Genomic DNA, 5331 nt, shown 5'->3' on the forward strand with positions numbered 1-5331 from the left:
TCCAAGGACTCGCTCGTTCTCCGTTACACGGGGCTCCTCTGACCGTTATTATAAAAAATATAGTTCCATCAAAACTGAGTATACCAATCGATTCGTTAGATCATTCTGCATCTCTGAAACAAATTTAAAAAAAATCGTAGGGCGCATTTTCGAGCCCTTTTAAAGGCGTAACTGCATAAATCTCATTAAAAACAGTGAAATACCATCACATATGCTTATTTTGTATGCAACATGACATGAAATGTCGATTGAAGAGTGTTTATATATTAATTACATGGTTATAATTTGTAACGGTTGCTAATTTTTGGAATTAAAAAGGGTTTTGTACGTTAATTTGAGGCTAAAGTTTTATTTAAATTAACTGTAAACTAATAAAACTAAATATAATTAATGAATCTCAAAGTGGTTCAACACAAATGACCACTATTGTAGTCAACTACAGCACGCAAACGGCGCCGGTGGTGTAGTGGTAAGCGTGATTACCTCTCACCCCAGCAGGCCTGGGTTCAATCCCAGTCGGCGCCGCCGGGATGTTCTGAGGCAAAACATCTCTGATCACGCCTTCCTTCGGATGGGAAGTAAAGCCGTTGGTCCCCGGTTCATGAGTTGATGGGTCGATAGGTAGGGTCCAGGTGTGGGAGCTGCCTTCCTGGCACGTCGGTAGCATTGGTGCTCAGCACGGAAAACAAGATCGACGGAAAAAAACAAAACCAAAGGAAAAAAAAAAACTACGGCACGCAGAAGTTGAGATTTGTATATCTATGATGTTTTCGTGGTCTTGTATCTTTCCCAAGTCAATAAAATCGCTATGAACCGATTCGGACGCCTGCTCGTTGTGCCAACCCAAACCTTGTCCAGTTGCGTTACAAAACTCTTTCACGTGAAACTTCGTTATATGGTATTTGGACGATTTTGGTAGATGCAACATTTCCTAGTATTCGACAAACTTATTAATATCTTCTTCAAATCGGGGTTCAAGTTCGAATGAGAAGCATTTCTTGTACGCATTTTGAAAGTGTTTCAGGATCTATAAAAAGTAACAGTCATTAGTTTTATACCTGCTGATCGAAAAACAACTGTACCTTACATCAACATAGTTTAGCAAATCTTCGTTTTCTCCGAGAACATCGACAGCATCAAGGAGACTGTGACATGCTCGTCCTGTAAAACCGTATGTTCGCTGTTGGTGTCGTACATGAGCCTTTTCGATCCGTAAATCTGCCCAGTCTGGACTTTGTTTCTTCACTGCTTGAAAAACCATGTTCACGATCCCAAGTGCCACGTGAAGTGGAGGCGGAGGGCATACCAGCAAAACAGGAGTGCTGTCTTGGCCGAAAACCAGTGGTGGTTTAATGCAGCTCGCATATTTTTACGATTTTTGGAACATGGGTCTTTATTGGAATTTTCCCGAATGTTTCCAATCGTTCGGGGCACTCCACTTTGCAATGCAAGGTTTGATTTTTCTGTTACACAATATGGACAGGGTTGGGTAGATGAATGCGCCATTATTCCAATAATCACGTTAATGATCTTTAAATCACCGGCAATAATCGATTCCAAGTGATTCAGCTTCAAAAGACCATTCCAGATTAGAAAAAATATATTCATATTTTTCGGCAAGATTTGGAGCCAATGCCAAAATATGGAAGCGTTTCACGCCGCTGTCTTTAAAATAATCTGCGGAATTATTTTGGGGTTTGGATACAACAGAGAGAGTGATCTTAAAAAATCCTCCTCCACCGTCGATAAATACCAAGCTTTATGAAAAGTTCTTCCTCACTGGCGTGTCTACTTTTCTTGATTCGTTCAAGCAACTCAGGTATATTATTACAAAATATAACTGGAACATCAGCGCATTGACCAAGATGGACGTTTTCAGCTAGAAAAGAACATTTTAATTTAGATTTCTTTAAAATATGTACCTTTTTGAGTTTTACCTTTGGCTACTTCTCCTAGCTCTACAATACTAAACAAATCTCCAAGCTGTGAGTTCAGTTTAGAAAGCTTTCCTTTTAAGCCAGTTTCAAAGCTCACTCCACCTCGTTTTAAACCTTTCATGATGCCTGTAAATCAACTAACCAATAAGCAAATCAAAAGCTTCGGCAAATCCTAAATAAAATATTACCAAGAGTCTTCCGCATGCTCAAGTTATTCTCCGTCTACACTTTGAACATATCTTCCGTCCGCATGCGTTTCCGTTCTTTCAAAGATACAGTAGAATTAGCTATTAGAAATACGAATGGTCTTTCTCGACGATTTGATAAGCGAATGTTTTCAGAACCTGTATGAATCAAATAAAACGTTAAAGCTACATTCTGAAATACATCAGTTGCAGTTTTACCAGAAGTTGAGACTTTTTCGGCTAGAAACTTTGACACAGCTGCTTCTGATGCCTTTGGTGGAGAATTATTTTCTTTCAGAATTCTTGCTAAATTTTCTGAACGCTCAGTGACAGTACAAACGTGATTCTTCTCTCGTCCAATTTCCGTTAGACAAGTATTACACATGCGTATGACCTCGCGTATGACTTTAGAAGTGTTTAAATTACTCGGTTTTGAATTACGTTGGATTTCCTTTCTAGGAACTGTTCCCGGTAGATTTTTACCATACTTAGCTGGGCAGCCTCACAAACTTCACAAGTGCACTTTGAATTTGTTCTCGTACTCTTAGAATAGTTAAACTTGTATTTATAATGTAGGACCACTTTTCTGCTATTTCCATTTACAGGGCTGCAATAAATCCGACACTTGGCACATATTGAGGACGGATAATACCACTCGCGAACATCAATATCGCTTAAGTAATGATCCCTAATCACTTGACGTATTGCACTGGAGATCGGTCTAACGTTTTTTTTTATTTGAAAGGCATAAAATGCACACTTTTTTTGTTGATTGCGTGATTATCCATGATAAAATTTCAAGCAAAACAAAGCTCACAAAAGGCACGTTTGTCAATAGCGTTTGTCAATAACGTTTGTCAATAACGTTTGTCAATAACGTTTGTCAATGCCTACTTGTGTTCTCTAAAAAACAACAGCGAGTGTTGCGATTTGTGCATGTAAAATAAGAATACGTTTTGGAATTTCCCTGTTTTTAGTGAGATTTATGCAGTTACGCCTTTAAAAGGGCGTAACTCGAAAATGTGCCCTACGATTTTTTTAAATTTGTTTCAGAGATGCAGAATGATCTAACAAATCAATTGGTATACTCACTTTTGATGGAACTAATTTTTTATACAAACGGTCAGAGGAGCACCGTGCCGTTGCTTTTTCGACATTGAACTGAACTGTTTGGGTCGGCTGTGGTTCTCCAAGACACTCAAGTACTTTGGCGGAGTTCGAGACCCAGTTTCTTATCTCGAAGCCCGCATTTGAATGGATGAATCGTACCTCTTTAGCTCGACGTACTGTTTCTTCAATGGTGTTGACGCTGTCGTAATAGTCATCAACATAGTGTTTTTTGATTATAGCTGCCGCCGCCTCTGGATACTTTACTGAAAACTCCGACGCGTTGAGATTTTCGAAAGCTATTCCGTGCTCACAAAAGGGACAAAATACAGCAATCAGTGGTTTCAGCATATCGGGACCTTTGAGCAGCTGGCTGTTGAGAGACACACCATTTACTGTTGCTGCGGCGTCCCATACGAGACGGATTTTCCCAGGCTTCTTCGGCTTTTGGACGTAATTCAGAGGAAGATACCACCTCTTTTGTGGATCGATTTCCACCAGCTCCTTCGACGTCGCTAAGTGGGCATAGCCTTTTAGTTGATACTCCTCAATCTGTTGTCAAATCTTCTCGTACAACTCGGGAGTCTTTCCCAAACGCTACTCCAACTACTTCAACTTCCTACGGGCCATCGGGATCGTCGGTTCTCCAGAGCAGTCCTGTCTCAAAGCGATTACTGACACGCATGGTTGTTCGCTCCAACATCTCCCGAACTCTCTTCTCGTCTTTCGTCTCTTGTACAACCGCCACTATGGATTCCTCCAGAGAGTAGTGGTCTTTCAGCAAATTGTAGATATCTTCGTCGTAATTTCACGGTGATGTCCATGATGATATTTCCACCGCCTGTTCGTCCTGCTGACGGACCATAAATCGACCATCCGAGCTTAGAACGCATAGCTATCGGCTCTCCTATACCCCGATACGAAGATTGTTTAGGCCAATGAGCAAACCAGGATGTTGATCCGTGTACGAGTCTGTTGGCACGTCACGAAGATGGCTATATTTAGCGGATGTTTCCGCAGCGTTCAATGACTGTTCCGGAAGAAGCAATTTTTCAACCGTCTGCGCGGACGAGAGTAGGTATTTTTCTTCCTTTCCCAGAGCGGAGATCCTCAAATCCATCCTTCTGGAATTCGGATCAACACGCGTGACATCCGCGGTCCATTTTATGGTGAGTGGCTGCTTGACACCTTCAACACCTAGCTGTTCAGCCAGAGAATGTTCAATCAGGGTAATCGATGCTCCTTCGTCCAGGAACGCTAGCGTCGATACATGCTTTTCCCCGCAGTGTAGTGTTACGGGCACCATCCGGAAGACAACGGAAACCGATGTGCGGATGTGTGTATTAATGACCACCGCACTTCGGAATTGGGTGCAGTAACGGATTATGACGCGGATTTTAAATATACATGGAGCGTTACCATGATCATTTAGGCAGATTTTGCAGAGCTCGCCTTTCTCCACGATCTTCATGCGATTGTCAAAATTCAATGGTTTGAAGTCTTGGCAAAAGCGTAGGCGATGAACATTTTGTAGGGTTAGCTAATTTGCTGCGTTTTCAGGCGTGCTATGATTGAAAACGGACCCTTTTTCGCGGCTCCTTCCCTTTCCAGCCTGTTCCGGGTACTTAGTTTTTGGTTCTGGTCTGTAGTCAATGCATACGTTGGCGTCGCATGCCTTCGACACAATCTTAGAGAGGAAATTGGAAAAAGTTCTCAATGTTTCCGTTTTCCTCTTGTTCCGGAAACGAATCCACTCTCGCTTGTCACCTGCAGGTAGTTTGTCCACTAGGTCCTGAATCAACAATTGTTTAACAGGTTTTGTTCAAAGGGAAGAACCTCTGACAGATTTTTATCAGACTTCTCGGAAGGAACTTACAAGCTACCAGGCGCTTTCCATAAGAACTTTTGCGATATTAAGCAAGGAACTAAGCCAATGACAAAACACCAAGTCATACGGTAAGATTTGCAATAACAAGAAAATCCAGATAAGTTTTGACTAGTCCGCTCCCGAAAAAAGAGCTCTGACTCCAAACTGAAATAATTTCGAGGGGGGCGACTCTATCTTTGATACAGGAAAAAATGCGTTTTGCTGTGGTTAGCTG

General features: G+C 41.6%; 1 pseudogene; it reads right to left on the minus strand.

Annotated features, from left to right (window-relative positions):
* Positions 1-407: 407 nt before the first annotated feature.
* On the minus strand, positions 408-3453 carry LOC135698786 (uncharacterized; annotated as a pseudogene).
* Positions 3454-5331: the final 1878 nt, after the last annotated feature.

Source organism: Ochlerotatus camptorhynchus, unplaced genomic scaffold (assembly GCF_037179485.1).
Source record: "Ochlerotatus camptorhynchus isolate MF236.1 unplaced genomic scaffold, CSIRO-AGI_Acam_v1.1 ptg000094l, whole genome shotgun sequence".
Classification (NCBI taxonomy): domain Eukaryota; kingdom Metazoa; phylum Arthropoda; class Insecta; order Diptera; family Culicidae; genus Ochlerotatus; species Ochlerotatus camptorhynchus.